The 18,014-nt window shown below is 39.4% G+C and overlaps 1 pseudogene; it reads right to left on the bottom strand.

The window, feature by feature from the left end:
• Nucleotides 1-351: 351 nt before the first annotated feature.
• Nucleotides 352-1,116, bottom strand: LOC128066980 (60S ribosomal protein L7a-like; annotated as a pseudogene).
• Nucleotides 1,117-18,014: the final 16,898 nt, after the last annotated feature.

Raw genomic sequence — 18,014 nt, 5'->3', positions numbered from 1 at the left:
ATGCTACTTATATGTGAGAAACACTAGTCTGAAGTATAATCTAAAGTGTATACTTCCTTTAGCACTCATGCAAGACTTTTTCATAATCTGTCCCTTTTCAGTGATCACACCCTTTGTGCCAGTTCTTTTGAATGATTTGCCTTTGCCTAAAGAAACACATTCTCATACCCCTGTGTCTTTGCGCATGGTATTTCCTTTGTTCTTCTACATCATCCATCTGTATCCTAATTTAGGCTCATTGCCAAAGCTGTATTGCTGAACAAGAGAATCTCAGGCAGGGGTTTTGAGAATTTTTTCTTTTTTAAAGAATCTTTTATTACTTTTATGTACAGAAAGCTCAGTGGTGCATACTCAGCCCAGTTTGGTGGCCAGGTCTTTGGCCTTCGCCTTTTCCAGCTTGGTGATGAGAGCCACTGACTTTGGCCCCAGGACATTACCTCCCCACTGATGGTGGATCTCATCATATCTGTCGTTGTAATTGGTCCTGATGGCTTCCACCAGCTTAACCAGGGCACTCTTGTCCTCCAAGTTGACTTGTGTGAAGGCCACAGCGTTGCAGGTCTTCCTGTGGACCAGGCGCCCCAGCCGGGCCTTCCCCTTGTTGATGCAGTAGGGAACCCCCATCTTTCAGCACAGGAAGACCATGTCATGAGCAATTACCACCAGCTGAGCATTCTTGTTCTCCACCAAGGTGGTGACAGTGTTGACCCCTGCTCGAAGGACAGGTGGCCTCTTGGTGGGCAGTTTGCCGGCAGTTTTCTTCTCCTCTTGGGGCAGCAACCTCTGCTTTGTCTCTTGCTTCGTCTCTGGACTGTACTTGTGGGCCAGCTTAAGTAGATGAGTAGCTGTTTGTGGGTCCAAGACCTGGGTGAATTGGTTAATTGCAGGAGTCACTTTCAGCTGCTTATAGAGAATAGCCCTTTGCTGCTGCAGCTGGATGTAGTGGGGCCATTTGACAAAGCAGGTGAGGTCCCTTTTGGGTTGGATAACCTGTCCAATGCCAAAATTCTTGAGCCTTTTCTCGAAAAGGGGGTTGACCACCTTCTTGGCCTCCTTCTTCACCACAGCGGGAGCCAGGGCCACCTTCTTCCCCTTGGCCTTCTTTCCCTTCAGCATCTTGAAGGGCTGGCAGAGAGAGAGAGAGAATTTTTTTTTTTTAACAGAGACACCCTCTTCAAGAGAGAATGGATAGATAAGCAGAGATGATTATTTGTTTGAAACCTCTCAAACTTTCTGTTCTACTGATGAGAGCTATGAGCTCACCTTCACACTTGAAAGAAGGCATGGCTCCAGGTTCTAGACCCTGTCTATCCTCCAACCCTGCTGCAACATGAGGGGAAGGCCCACAGAGTTAAAGTGAGTTTTTCCTATACAGAGATTCTATGACAAACCTAGGAGTGAAATGGCTTGGATTCTATTGGATGATGTTATTGACTCATTGGGAAGCCTTCAGATACTCAATGTAATTAACTCCCTTACAGAATACTAGTTTTTCTTTTTAAACTTAGGCTGGAATATGTATCAGGCTAAGATTTTCTTTCATTTGAGAATATTTTACAGTTGCCTACTGGTCATCAAAATTGAGTGTGTGCATGTATTCTAGAAGAAATATAAAATTCCTTTAGTTTTTTTTTGTGTGTGGTTTATATTTCTAGTTAGAATAGAATTCTCAAGAAAATTTTCCTAGATGCAACTATACTTCATGATATTTCTTTGAGGAAACAACAAATCAACAAAAACTTCCCATAAAGTTTAAAGAACTCACTGCATTAAAAAATATTTTTATTTGGCTGTACTGGGTCTTAGTTGCAGCCTGTGGGATCTTTAGTTGCTAGTTGAAGTATGTAGGGTCTTAGTTCCCTCACCAGGATAGAACCTGTGTCTCCTGCAGTGGAAGCACAGAGTCCTAACCACTGGATTGCCAGGGAAGTCTCTTATTTCTATTTTTACGTATCTTATCCTTGTTCTATCAGGAGCTCATCATTGTTCTTTTTTTTTTTTAATGATAATATACTTGCTGTTTTATATACTTTTTTCCAATGGCCTCATTGATTCATTTACCTAGACCTACTGGTTTAATTAAAAATGTAATATCATACATGAATGAAAATGTAATATCTTAAAATACTCTGGGCTTCCCTGGTGGTTCAGATGGTAAAGAATCTGCCTGCAATGTGGGAGACCCAGGTTCTATCCCTGGGTTGGGAAGATCCCCTGGAGAAGGGAATAGCAACCCATTCCAGTATTCTTGCCTGGAAAAATCCCATGGACAGAAGAGCCCGGTGGGCTACAGTCCATGGGGTTGTAAAGAGTCGGACATTACTGAAGCAACTTAGCATGACATATCAAGAGTATAGCCCCTGGCATCCAGGAGCTACTGATTTAAAGGCAGACAAAAATAATGGCAACAAAAAAATGATGTTCAAACTGGGCTACAGGAAATGCTTTTGCTACCCGGTCCTTATTCTAGTCCAGTGTTTGTCCTCTTCATTCCATGTCTTCAGATTGCCCCTTTGGCGTCTTTCAGCAGAGTTGTACATCACACTGTGGACTCCCTGGTGGTAGTACTGGCCCAGCAGTGTCTCCCTGGTCTTCCATGTGGAGAATGATGGATAGGAAAGGGAGCTGAGGTGTTTTCCTATACGTTCTCTCTGGTGTAGTGCAAAAGAGAGAAAGTGGGTTTGAAACCTAAGGTAAGATTTTGGCCTCTCTTGGCTTCAGTTTTTCATCTGTAAGTGGGGATGATAATACTTGCGTTATAAAATGATGTCATGATTATATGGAAAAAAAAAAAGGAAGGGTACAAACGCTTACAGCAGTGCCAGACATGAAGTAGTTGCAGCTGGTTTCTTGCTCCTCTTTGTAAGCCTCTCTAGCACACTCAGAACAGTGTTTCTCCCTGGAAAAAGGCTATGTTAGTTGTTAAGCTGCTCCAGTGACCCAGTCGATAGACTAAGAATTATGGTCCCCGGAGTCAATCGACCTATTGTTATTAAATTGCCTTGGCCCTGCCAGTTTCTGGAGTTGTCATTTTGCTCTGTAATTGATTTACAGTTTTCTTCCTACCCTTCTCTTGCAGATGTAGGCACTAGATGGCGCCATCTTACCAAGTATCAATGGCTTTCACAAATGGCATAACTTGTTCTTCCACTTGTCCAGTGCTTAAAAAAAAAAAAAAAAAAAGACAGTTCTTAAGTCTGCTTCAGCATAGCCACATATTCCAGGACATCAAAGAAATCTCTTTACAATTCTGTATTTCCTTCATTTATAATAGGGAATGTGTGATGCTTAGAAATCACCCAGAAGTTCACATATTTGATTTGGTTTAGGGGACAGAGAAAATTTGGAGTAGATTAAAAGGGAAACGATAAATTTGATTGGAATGGGAAAATGAAATGTTTGAGGAGGGGTCACATAAACATGGATTACTTTGTTTAAAGAATGGATAATTAGTCTCATGATAGACTCTAACAGTGAAGTGCTTCTGGGGAAAAGGCTAAGCAACTGTTACTCTCCAAGAATAGAACAAGGAGAAATGGGCTTCCTGACCACAGGAGAGAGAAGTTAATCACAAAAAAGGATTTTTGGAACCAAGAATATGTCACATCAGAATGAGGAAAATTGTCACAACTTTCTTTATTAATGTGAAAAATAAATTAGTCATGGTCTCAACATGATTATTTCGAGGATTATTTGCAGTCCTACTAGAAGATAGAGAAATGTTTTATCCTTTATTGTGATGATTATTTGAAACTGGACATGTGTAGGCTAGGGTGATGCTCACTGCAGTCTATTGGCACAGGCTAGGATTGGATATGACTTAACAGGAGATCAGTGATTTCAAAACTGTCCAATTTTTATATGTATGTTACACACACACACACACACACACGCTAGCATTTTTTTCTTGGTTTCTAAAATACATAAGAGCTGGATGAGAGGGAAGGCAATGATCATAGGAAAAAAGAATCAGATATCTTCCTTGACACTCATTAAAATTTTTTTTAAATTTTTTATAAACTTTTAATCTTATATTGGGGTATAGCTGATTAACAATGTTGTGATAGTTTCAGGTGGACAGCAAAGGGACTCAGCCATACATATACATGTATCCATTCTCCCCCCAAATTCCCCTCACATCCTCGCTGCCATGTAACATTGAGCAGAGTTCTCTGTGCTATACAGTATTGACACTTAATTTTTTGAAACTCTCATTTGTTACTTATCATATGATTGTTCAGACTGTGTGTTTTTTGTTTGTTTGTTAGTCCTTATTTACACTTGTAATAGCTGATTGATAATATGAGTACATGTTCATGATTACACACCAAGTCCACATGAGGGCACCAATTTTTATTTTATTAACTTTCTGCAGAGATTTGTCCAACAGTCCATCTAGAGAGTCACCCTGGGTGGATCTCCTTTTTTCCTCCCCTGCCCCACAAAATTGGTAGTCTTCCCTCCAAGGTTCCAGTTTCACCCTGGAGAAATAGCACTTGACTTTTCAGGTCCTTCAGATTCCTTAGGGCAAATAAAATATAAGATAATAAAATTCTCCATTGCTGATAGTGACTGGCCCTCATTGCTTAGCTTAGTTATTTTATGCTAGCAATACTTTATTTTTTCAAAGATTATTTAGCAGGAAGGGCTGAGGTAGAGATATAGAGAAGGTGTTAGTGATGGAAGGTTAGCATGAGGTAAAAAAAAAAAATCCAGTCCAGCAGTTTTTTCCCTTGCTGATTATAGATGTAATACATGTTCATTGTAGAAAATTTGGAAAAAACACAGACTAATGTAAAAAAGAAAGCAAAATCATTCTATATTCTACTACTTATAGATGATAAAATTAGTATTTTGAAATATTTCCTTCCATGTAACTATAGGAATTTGGAAAAACTGAGCCAACTATTTGTAGAAAGCTGGTCTAGAAGATCACTGAAGGGTTGAAAGGTGAATTTTTAAAAAAAAATTTATAGGAGTATAGTTGGTTTATAATGTGTTAGTTTCAGGTATACAGCAAAGTGATTTTTTTATGCATATACATATATTCATTCTTTTTAAGGTTCTTTTCTCATATAGGTTATCACAGAATATTGAGTAGAGTTCCCTGTGCTATACAGTCCTTGTTAGTTATCTATCTGATATATAGTAGTATATGTATATTAATCCAGCCTCCTGATTTATGCCTCCCCCATGGTTTCTCCTTTGGTAACCATAAGTTTGTTTTCAATATCTGTAAGTATCTCTGTTTTATGAATAAGCTCATTTGTATTATTTTTAAAATTAGATTCCACATATGGGTGATTGCATATGATACTTGCCTTTCTCTAGCTTGATAATCTCTAGGTCCATTTATGTTGCTGCAAATGGCATTGGATCAGTCTTTTTCATGCCCGAGTAATACTCCATTGTACATGTATTTATGTGTGTGTTCCACATCTTTCTTTTAAATTTTATTTAATTAAAAATTTTTTGACCATGCCATGTGGCTTATGGAATCTTTGTTGCCTGACCAGAGGCTGAGCATATAATGCTGCTGCTGCTGCTAAGTCACTTCAGTCGTGTCCGACTCTGTGTGACCCCATAGATGGCAGCCCACCAGGCTCCTCCATCCCTGGGATTCTCCAGGCAAGAACACTGGAGTGGGTTGCCATTTCCCTCTCCAATGCATGAAAGTGAAAAGTGAAAGTGAAGTTGCTCAGTCGTGTCCGACTCGTAGCGACCCCATGGACTGCAGCCTACCAGGTTCCTCCGTCCATGGAATTTTCCAGGCAAGAGTACTGGAGTGGGGTGCAATACTGATATTAACCTGGGATTGGGTTTTGAGACTGATGGCCTGGGAGTGTATAGATTATAGAGTTAGATAAGGCAAGAGTTTGCTACAATGAATATACTTGCCTGTGGTTCAGGATTTAATGTTCTGGCAAGGGCTCTTGAAGCCAGTCTCCATACGGTGCTGGATGGCTCCTGGAAGCTTGGAAAGAATGATGACCACCACATTGCAGGAGATAGAAAGGCCAGAACTACCTCCGCATAGTATCAAGCAAGGGATCAAAGTCTCAGAGCAGTGAGCATATGTGCCAGTTATCAGCTTATTATCTCTTAGCTCCAAATCCACTTCTTTTTTTGCCTTGTGATTTTGGAGCTGGACTCCAAAATAATTTTTTCTTTGTCGTCTGTTACAATATTAGGCTTTCACAATGGAGGGTGCTGGAGGGATACTGCACAGCATAGGCGAGGAAGGAGCTTCTCTTTCTGGTTTTGGCATGCTTTTTTTCCTTTTTTTTCCCCTGATGGTGTGGCTACTTAACAGTGGGCAGAGGCCCATTAGTACTCACTCCCCTACAAGTTGCTGCAGGAATCCAGCAGGCTGTTTACTGTGAACCAGCTCCAGGTTACTCAGTAAACTTTACAGGTAAGGATAGGAGGGTGACTGGTAATCAGAATGTTTTTGTCCACAGGGTTCTCCCGCAGAAGCCAAGTGATCACGGTGTAATTATGAATGAAAGGGATGGGCATTCTTCTAGAATATTGCTGCATTCATATAGCAGAAAGCAACATCAATACAAATTCCACATCTGCTGGTCAGCAACCTGATTTGAATTGCCACAATGGAGAGTCATGGCCATTCACCCATTTTCCAGACCTGAGCCAGTTCACAGACTCAGAGTTCCTTGATTGAAGGGCAGCTGGGTCACCTTGGGAAGGATTTTGTGTTGTTGCCACAAGTATATACTGTACATCTTCTCTCAAGACTTCCCTAATGGGACTAGTGCCTATCTGCTAGAGTAAATGTGCATTGAGTAAAAGACCTCTGGGTTTCACTAGATACTGGCTCTGTACTAATCCTAATTTCCAGGGAAGTAAAATGCTAGCAAAGCCTGGTAGTCAAAGTGGGGGCTTATGGTAGTCAGATGACAAATGGAAACTAACTCACAATGGCTCCAGTTGATTACGGACCCTTCCTGTGGTTGTTTTCCCATCTCCTGAATGTAATATTGAAATATACACTATTGGCAACTGCCAGAATACCTATGCTGGCTATGTTACCCAGCAGGCAAGCAACCTAAACCAGCAGTAGCTAGCCAAAGGGAGAGGGATCTAGAATTAACAATAGAGAATCATAAATGTGTGGTATCAATTATAGCTTCAGGACCAACTGTAGTGGTAGAGACTATGATTTGTCATACTAACTTCCTTCTGTAAAAAGAATCATACAACTAATAAGAATAATCATTAATTATAGAGCTCATATATTCTTACACTCACCATTCTAGGTGCTTCACATTTATAAACTCAGTCTTCAAAAAGGTCTATGAAGTTGGTAGTTATAGTTTTACAGATAAAGAAACTGTTGTTTCTTAAGTTGTAACTTAATGATCAAGAGTTGAGAGGGATGTGGATGATAGACTACTTTTAGCATGAAATAAACCCAAAAGAACTCATAATAGACTTTTGATCCTTTGCTTTAAGGTGGATTGGATGAATAGCAGATTTGGTGATGGGTGGGTGGATGCAAAGAGAACAAGTGTTCCAGGTAGAGGGAATGGAATAAACAGATGTACAGAGGGAGCAAATAGAGATGTATACTGGCTGACTAATAGACACAGGACTTTGTTTAGAGAGCAAGACTGGTGATGTGAAGGAATGGGAGATAAAATTTTACAAGTAGAACTGGGTCATCCTGGGTAGAATTCTGAAGTCAAGTTAAAATTTTGAATTTTATTTTTGGCAGTTACAGGGAATGACAGGATTTTTAAGGACATATGTGACATGATCACAGTACTCTCTAGAAGAGTGGTTTCCAAATATCAGGTGGTAAAACTAATCCTGTTCTGGCTGCCTAAGAATTATTTGGGTCCTTGAAGGACATTTGCTCTTGTTAAAAACATTTGTAAGATGTTGATTTACCCCTGAATGTCTTTGATATTTGCAGGACCATTTGGTTCTGTCTAAAACATTTATAAGACATTTGGTCTATGCCGAAGGTCCTTGATATCTGGTCCTGTCCAAACTGTAATGGACCAACTATATTAATGGATACTTTGGATAGAACCAAGCCTCTGTGTGGATCACAACAAACAGTGGGAAGTTCTTAAAGAGATGGGAATACCAGACCACCAGAGCTGCCTCTTGAGAAACCTATATGCAGGTCAGGAAGCAACAGTTAGAACTAGACTTGGAACAACAGACTAGTTCCAAATAGGAAAAGGAGTACGTCAAGGCTGTATATTGTCACCCTGCTTATTTAACTTATATGCAGAGTACATCATGAGAAACACTGGGCTGGAAGAAGAACAAGCTGGAATCAAGCTTGCCAGGAGAAATATCAATAACCTCAGATATGCAGATGACACCACCCTTATGGCAGAAAGTGAGGAGGCACTAAAGAGCCTCTTGATGAAAGTGAAAGTGGAGAGTGAAAAAGTTGGCTTAAAGCTCAACATTCAGAAAACGAAGATCATGGCATCTGGTCCCATCACTTCATGGGAAATAGATGGGGAAATACTGGAAACAGTGGCAGACTTATTTTTTGGACTCTAAAATCACTGCAGATTGTGACTGCAGCCATGAAATTAAAAGATGTTTACTCCTTGGAAGAAAAGTTATGACCAACCTAGATAGCTTGTTGAAAAGCAGAGACATGACTTTGCTAACAGAGGTCTGTCTAGTCAAGGCTATGGTTTTTCTAGTAGTCATGTATGGATATGAGAGTTGGACTATAAAGAAAGCTGTGTGCCAAAGAATTGATGCTTTTGAATTGTGGTGTTGGAGAAGGCTCTTGAGAGTCCTTTGGACTACAAGGAGATCCAACTAGTCCATCCGCAAGGAAATCAGTCCTGAATATTCATTGGAAGGACTGATGCTAAAGTTGAAACTCCAATACTTTGGCCATCTAACGTGAAGAACTGACTCATTTGAAAAGACCCTGATGCCGGGAAAGATTGAAGGCAGGAGGAGAAGGGAAAGACAGAGGATTGGATGGCATCACTGAGTCAATGGACTTGAGTTTGAGTAAACTCCTGGAGTTAATGATGAACAGGGCAGCCTGGTGTGCTGCAGTCCATGGGGTCCTAAAGAGTTGGACATGACTGAGCAACTGAACTGAACTGAAGCTTCAAAGTTCTTTTGGCACAGACAACTTGTCTTATGAACCAAGTATCTCATGGGCTTTTTGGATTGGATAAAATGTCTGCTAACCATTTGGAGACATTTAAATAATGCAGACCTCTGGGACATGCCTGAGGAATGACCAAGCATATGTCTCTATTGACTGTCCTTTTTCCTTCTCCCTGTGGCCAGGTTCTACTTCTACTTTTAAGTGAAGGCCCCCATTTTTCTTGCTCCTTCACATTTACTTGTGACATCAGTTAACTGTGACTTCTGGTTATGTACATATTTCATCTGAGGTTATTCAACTCAGACCTCAAATGTTTGGCAACCTTAGCTTTTTTCTTTTTCTGAGATGTTGCTAATAAGAGTCATGAAGATTTAAAAAACAGTCTTTCTGATACTTTTTTAAAAAAAGAACCTTTAGGTTTCTCTTTTTCCTTTTCTTTCCTAAGCTAAATAGTATCTGTCCTTTTAATGGTTTAGCTTATGTCGTGGTGTCAGACCTTTATTCTATCAGGTTCTAGTTTTCCTGTGATCCCCTGGGGTGGTGGCACTCAGAATGGCATACAGTGCTTTAGATATTCTTTTTTTAGAAATTAAAAAAATTTAACAAAACTTTTTATTTGGTAATGGGGTATAACCAATCAACAATACTGTGGTAGTTCAGGTGAACAGCAAAAAGGACTCAGGCATACATATACATGTATCCCTTCTCTCTCAAGCTCTCCTCCCTTCCAGGCTTCTGCTCCAGATATTCTGATCCACACAGACTAGAGTGGGACCATTATCCTTCCTCCCCCAGACTAAACTGGACTCTAGTTTTCACAACTCAGATGGATTCATAGCACAATAGCTCCATCATTCTGCTGCTTCTTTTAAAGCTATCGCTGCTAAAGTCACTAAGACTTTCCCATTCTAGCTCTTTCTTATCTCTCAACAATTGTATGTGCAGTTGGTTCTTAGAGAGTTAGTAGGGAACTGGGCTCACTACTTTAGCCAATTTATTATCCCATCTAGTTTTTTGGTGATGGGAAATTTAGTGTAATATTGCCACGGTTGTGATTCTATCTTTTGCTTTAAAAAAAATGAGCACAGAGAGATATGGGGTGAGAGGTGGGAGGGGGGTTCAGTATTGGGAACTCATGTACACCCGTGGCTGATTCATGTCAATGTATTGCAAAACAATACAGTATTGTAAAGCAAAATAAAGTAAAAATTAAAATTAAAAAAAAAGAGCACAAAATGCTTTCTTAGAAAATGCACTAGGTTTGGTTATATTCCTTTACTTTACCCCATAAAACTAAAAAGCAAACTGTTTTGTTTGTATGTTTTGTCATCAGTCACAAAGAATAAGAACTTTCAAAATGGACTTTGGTTTTGTTCTGTAGCTGACAGGGATGTGTCCTGGTCACTAGCTGTTTAAAATTTTGGATAGGTAGACACAGAAAAGAAACTTGGTACTGAGGTTGGTAAAAATGTGATAATGTATTCTTCAAAAGAAATTAAGATATAATGCATATGCCATAAAAGTCATCCTTCAAAGAATGTAGTTCAGGGGTTTTTTAGTATAGGGTTGGCCAAAAAGTTTCTTTGGGGGAAAACCCAAACAAACTTTTTGGCTAACCCAATATATTCACAAAGTTGTGAAAACTATCGCCACTAATTCCGGAACATTTCCATTACCTCCAAAGAAATTTTGTACCAGTTAATAATCACTATAAAAGCCTCTTTGTCCCCAGCCCCACTGGATTCTGACTTCCTGTATTATCTATACAGATCCCTGGGACACACCTGTGTGGAACTTTGAGCCTTGCACTCTGAGAGCTGATGGCACAGGTTTTCATTGGCAGCCTAAATTGTGCAGAGGAGAATCTTGCATTTACCGTGTCCCAACTCTTCATCTATTCAACTATACTGGATTCTTGGGAAGAGAGGAACTCATTTTTGACAGAAAATGAGAATTTTGTTCAACATCATTTCTTCCACCTGGCCTTCAGCTTTTTCAATATTTATGCTTCTCTTTACAGCCAGATGCCCGTTCTCTTTAAAGAAAAGAATCAAAATAGAAGTTGAGCAGTTCTACTTTCTCTATAATCTGCTAGCATCGCACCATAATCTCTACCTAACAGATTTACATCTTCCATGTTCCTGCCTGAAACAAAATCACAAAAAAATCTTATTATTCTTTGCTGTCTTTTGCATCACTTGTGCATTCTGGGGGCTTCCCTAGTGGCTCAGCTTGTAAAGAATCCACCTGCAATGTGGGAGACCTGGGTTCTATCCCTGGGTTGGGAAGATCCCCTAGAGAAGGGAACAGCTACCCACTCCAGTATTCTGGCCTGGAGAATTCCATGGACTGTATAGTCCTTGGGGTCACAAAGAATCAGACACAACTGAGTGACTTTGACTTTCACTTCCAGTGCATGCTGGGCTTCAGCCTTCCTGACACAATTCCTATTTGATCTGTGCCAAATTTTGTGTGTAATTTTGACCATGGGTCCCTTGACCCCGTCCATGGTATGTATATTTTAAATTTGAATCTGAACTTTCTAGGACACTATATATGTGGCCACATTGATCCTTGCTCTCGTTTTTTCTTTCCAGGAATAATTTCTGGAAGTTAGGTCTGATTTTTATTGTTGAAAGTCCCATCCTTCCTGCAAAATCTCCCCTTGTAGGACCACAGACTGTGGACCCACAGCTATGCTTTCTTCCTGCCGTGGGGCAAGAGGGCTTGCCTCTAACTATACCAGCTCTCCCTTCCGTAATGGTCATCACTCCAGGATGACAAAATCCATTGCTCCCCAAGGTTCCTGTTACTTCATCCTCAGCAAAATTCTCCCACGTTGGTCCAGAAGAGTAGTAGTAGTCTCATTATATCCTCCACCTCTGAGAGATCATACTGTCAGGTTGGATTTGTCAGATGTACCTTCATAAATGGACTTGGACATTACCTTTCTAAGACGTTTGTAGTATGTGATCATTTGTTCTTTTATGAACATTCAGGAAGTATAACTTGTATAAATCGACCTGAGAGCAGGGATGAAAGGAAGGGAAGAAGCTTGTATCCCGAGCTGATGGACAGCAGGGCCACATAGGCATATACCTTGTTTCTCCAGAAGACGATGCTATTTTAATCACTACTTTTTGGGAGTTGTTAGGTAATTTATTTACTTTTCCATACAGATAGATGATTAGGTTAGACTTCTAGTGTTACCATAACTATATGACGTTGGGCAAATTACCTATCCTTTCTTAGCTTTCTTTGTAGAATGAGAATGAGAATGCCTAGCTCATAGTATTTGTCATAGATTAAAGATGTCTGCAATTTTTTTGAACACTCCTCCCACTGAGAGGTAAAATCTATGTCTCTGCTCCTTAAATCTGGGCTCTATGTTTGCTTGACCAATAGGATATAGTAGAAGTGACAATATGCCAGTTTCTAGTATAAGAGACTGGCAACTTCTACTTCCCCTTTATAGGAAAAATTTCTCTAAGTGTCCTGAGCCACCATGTAAGAAGTCCATATACCATGAGACCACCATGCTGGGGCCTCAGTGTAAGACAGTCCTAGCTGAACTCAACCTTCTAGTCATCTCCACCAAGGCTATAAACATGCAAATGAAGCCATCTAGAACCTTCCAACCAGCCCATCAGCTGAATACCACTGAGTGACTCATTGATGGCAGTTGATTTCATGTGGAACAAAGGAATTGTCCAACTGAGTCTTGACTGAATTCTTGACTCACAGATTCATGAAATATAATGGTGAATATTATTATATTCATCATTAACTTAAGACAATAACTTATTGTCTTATGTTATTCAGTGTATGGTGTGATAGAAAATTAGAATTTGGTACCTGGAAGTGGGGTGCTTCTCTACTAAAACCCTAAAATGTGTGGTTTTGGGACTAGGAAGTAAGCAGAAGCTAGAAGGCCTTGAGGAGCCTATTGATAAAATCTGCAAGACCATTGAAGATAAAAGCTGGTGAATCCTGGAAGGAGGGAGAAAGTTGGTTTTGGAGGTTGGAAAAAATGTGATCCTTGTTGTATAATGGAGGAAATTTAGACAATATTGTTGTCTGCAGTAATGTGGAAAAATAGAACAACCTGACAAACTGGTGGGTTTGGCTCAGATTTATTGGCAGCATACTGAAGGGGCCAGTTGGTTTCTTTGGGCCACTGATAATAAAGTATGGATGTGCTGTGCTTAATCGCTCAGTCATGTTTGACTTTCTGCGACCCCATGGACTGTAGCCCACCAGGCTCCTCTGTCCATGGGGATTCTCCAGGCAAGAATACTGGAGTGAGTTGCCATGCCCTCCTCCAGAGGATCTTCCCAACCCAGGGATCAAACCCAGGTCTCTCGCATTTCAGGTGGATTCTTTACCGACTGAGCCACCAAAGTTTTGGATGGAGAGACTTAAGTGTGAGAAAAAAAAAAGAACTTTTGCAGTATTTAAACAATTTTTAAAGGAACTATAAGGACTTGGGATTTAATGGGTTTGAAAATAAAACTTTCTCATTTCTTTCCTCTCCATTGGCAAAGACCTTTGAAGTAAGATCATATAAATAATATGGCTGTAAGACCCTTTGTTAATCTTCTAGAAAGACTTAAAAATATGTCTAGAACTGAAAAAAAAGGCTTCTAATCATTCAGCCCAAGGCAGAGAATTAAAGAGATTAAATATATTTAAAGAGAGTAAAGAGATTTGTTGATGTGGCTTTTATTTAATGAAGTACATTCCAGTGAAATTCATAGAAATCCCACAAAGTTTTTAAGAGAATTGAATTGATAGACACTCCATCAGCTTTGACTGAAAGGGACAAAGATAATTCAAAATAAAAAGAGCTCTTAAATTTCAGTGGGCAAGAAGCTATTAAAAAGGCTACTAAACTACAACCACAGGCTAGTTCTTATGAAAAAGGCAACTTGGTTCAGAGCATGGTATCAAGCAATGTGGAACACAAGTCCTAGGGAACATGACTGGACCCTAATCCGGGCACTGATGATGTTTGCACGCTAAGTTGCTTCAGTTGTGTCTGACTCTTTGTGACCCTATGGAGCGTAGCCTGCCAGACTCCTCTGTCCATGGGATTCTCCAGGAAAGAATACTGGGATGGGTTGTTATGCTCTCCTCCAGGGCATCTTCCCAGCCCAGGGATAGAACCTGTCTCTCTTATCTCCCCTGTGTTGGCAGGTGGATTCTTTACTATTAGTGACACTTGGAAAGTCCATATTTAACATAATCATATATTATTTAGAATTATGGCCTTTATTGGGCGTCTAGTCAAGGCTATGATTTTTCCAGTGGTCATGTATGGATGTGAGAGTTGGACTGTGAAGAAAGCTGAGCGCCGAAGAATTGATGCTTTTGAACTGTGGTGTTGGAGAAGACTTTTGAGAGTCCTTTGGACTGCAAGGAGATCCAACCAATCCATTCTGAAGGAGATCAGCCCGGGGATTTCTTTGGAAGGAATGATGCTAAAGCTGAAACTCTAGTACTTTGGCCACCTCATGCGAAGAGTTGACTCATTGGAAAAGACTTTGATGCTGGGAGGGATTGGGGGCAGGAGGAGAAGGGGACGACAGAGGATGAGATGGCTGGATGGCATCACTGACTCAATGGATGTGAGTCTGAGTGAACTCTGGGAGTTGGTGATGGACAGGGAGGCCTGGCGTGCTGCGATTGATGGGGTCGCAAAAAGTTGGACACGACTGAGCGACTGAACTGAGGTGGCACCAGTGGTAAAGAACCCGTCTGCCAGTGCAGGCAATATAGGAGATGTGAGTTTCATCCCTGGGTCAGGAAGATTCTCTGGTAACTCATTCCAGTATTTTTGCCTGGAGAATCCCATGGACAGAGGAACCTGGTGGGCTACAGTCCATGGGGTTGCAAAGAGTCAGACACAACTAAAGTGACTTATCACGAATGCACATGGCTTTTATGGATTTATGTTTGAGATAGCTTGATAGATGCAAGATGCTTATAGTCTTTAAAGCATATCCCAAAGGCTTCCCTGGTGGTTCAGTGGATAAGGAATCTGCCTGCAATGCTGGAGACACAAGAGACATGGGTTCGATCCCTGGGTCAGGAAGATCCCTTAAGAGAAAGGAATGGCAACCCACTCCAGTATTCTTGCCTGAAAAATCCCATGGACAGAGGAGCCTGGTGGGCTACAGTCCAAAGGGTTGCAAAGAGTCAGGCATGACTGAGTGACTAAGCACGTGCATTGTTTTTTTGAATAGACTCTCAATTCCATCCATACCTGTGTAATTGGGGGCCTTCATCTCAATTGCAGGTCCCACAATTTTCATTGGTGTGACTCTTAGAAGTGAGTATACTTGCTGTTGGCTTGAAATCTCATCTAAAATGTCTTTTTAGTGTGCAGCAAATATGACTGATGGAGAATCTAAATGCTATAATTCTCAAGATCTAGGTTATGTATGGAATCTGATGTTTTATATGTCAGTAATCTTTCATCAAACTTTATTTTAAAAAAATTTATTTTTGAATTTATTGGAGTATAGCTGATTTACAATGTTGTATTAGTTTCAAGTGTACAGTATATTGATTCAGTTATACATATACATATATTAATTCTTTCTGAGATTCTTTTCTCGTATAGGTTATCACAGAATATTGAGTAGAGCTCCCCGTGCTATACAGTAGGTCCTTGTTGGTTATTTATCTTATATATAGTAGTGTGTGTATGTTAATCCCAAACTCCTGATTTATCCCTCCCCCACCATATTTCCCCTTTGGTAACCATAAGTTCATTTTTGAAGTCTCTAAGTCTGTTTCTGTTTTATAAATAAGTTCATTTGTATCATTAAAATATATTGATTCCTCTTTCATGGAACTTTAGAGCAAGTCAGGGCAGGAATAAGCGTAGGGAAGACTGAAAAGCTTGAAGAAAAATAACAGTCAATTGAATCACACAGTTAGAAAATTGTAGGAAAAATGCTTGTTGAGCTTTTCTGATCTTTAGAAAGAAAAACAAATAATGAAAACTGACAATTAAGACATGAAGAGCTTATTTTCAATTTCAATTTGTCTTTCTGAATGATACCTCTTTGGTCTTTTATGAAGCATAAATTACATTTGAAATGAAATCTTTTAAATGAGTCATCTTTTGGGTAGTTATTTTACACACCTTTAAAATGCATTTTGCTTCTTTGTAGGGGGTGGGCTAGAAAGATGAATTCTGAAGTTGAGAGGAAAATAATTTCAGGAGGTAATGGATGAACTTGGTCTGGAAGATTAATCAGGGTAGTTGCAAGAGAGTGCCAAATGTGTAACGGGAGTAGAACTAAATATCTGATTGTAATTAAAACTTTAGGTTTCTAATGGCTGCATGAAAGATATTTTAATAAACGTGAAATGCACTTTCTAAATGGCACACTAACTTTTAATGACTTGGGTGTTTTGTTTGATTAGTAACCTGGACTGTTAAATTAAAGCCAACTGCAAGTGCATGATAAAATATTGATGGTTTCAGGCAAATGAATTGGGGGAGTTATGCTTGACAGATTTTTTGTATCATTAAGGATTTTAACTGGTGGAAAATATATATTGCTGGTGCTTAAAGATAGTTAAAGAGGATCTTCCTGTTTATATGACCTCGTTTTAATTTTACAGTAATAATAAGGAGGAAATCTGAATTATTCACAGATGGTTGGTCAAGAGAGGTCACTTAATTAAAATAGTGTTATTTTAATTATACCTGTTTCACATTCCTGGAATAGGAAATTAAATATTTTGAAGCATTTGATTATTTCTGTTTCACAGAGTACCTGGACTTTTGCTGAATCTTGTGAAGGCCTGAGATTGTTCTGTGTAAGGCTTTTACTTCTTGTTAGTAGAAAGTTTTGCTTTTAGAATCAGGACTTTAAAAAGAATGTCTATATGTATCAGAGTCACTTTGCTGTACAGCAGAGATTGACACAACAATATAAATAAACTATGCTTCAATAAAAAAACTTAAAAAAACATCAGAATTAGAAAAACCTTTTTTCAGTGATAGGTTTAGAAATAATTAAAAAAGATTTACACACACACATATACTTATATACATATAGTCACACCTATATTCTTTTAAATGCAGGACAATTCTTAGGAGGATATATTAGAAGATATTAATATAAAGCATGGTTACTTCTAGGGAGTCAGACTGGGGAGTCAAAAGGTTGGGAGATTTTATTTCTTATGCTTTTTGGAAAATAGAGTCTGTTTTGCAATGAAATTGCCTTAGTTTTATAAAAACAATTTCTCTTTGAAATACAGATTTAGATTTTAACAATTCAACTGTACCTTTTCATGCCGCTTTCCCCATAACAGAGAATTTTCTTGATTCTGTCAGATGATGTGGTTGATTTTAAGAAGCTTTCTTCCCTCCTTCTATTCCTCTAACCATTCATCCATCCTCAAATAGTTAGCATTCAGTGTCTCTGACTGCTTTTTATAGCCTAAGTCAAGTAACTCTTTGAAAAAGACCTGCATTCTCAGTGTGGCTCTCTAGGATTTGTCTCTGGTAGGACTTGAGCTGTGGGAAGACGGAAAAAAGGCGAAACTTTGAGAAGATGGAGGAATTTTGCAAAGGATGTTAGGACAGCGATTCGGGGTGCCCTAGGTTCTGCATGCCTAGATATTCCCTTTTATAGAAGGAAAACACGTGTGTCTCCTCAATTATTAAGAGATGTGTAAAGTGCCAGAAGGACATCTGGAGGAGAAACAGTAGAATGGCCTTTTCTTTTTCTTTTTTTAGGGTTGCCATGTAACACCACTTAAAATCTACAATTTATGATTACCATTATTTCATAACAGAAAAGACATTTTACCACACATACAAAATAGAAAAACAACCTCCTCCCTACTAAGTCTCCTAAAACAAATG

This window comes from Budorcas taxicolor, chromosome 21 (genome assembly GCF_023091745.1).
Source record: "Budorcas taxicolor isolate Tak-1 chromosome 21, Takin1.1, whole genome shotgun sequence".
Taxonomy (NCBI): domain Eukaryota; kingdom Metazoa; phylum Chordata; class Mammalia; order Artiodactyla; family Bovidae; genus Budorcas; species Budorcas taxicolor.
Note: the sequence above shows the minus strand (reverse complement) of the source record. Positions and strands in the feature narration are given on the sequence as shown.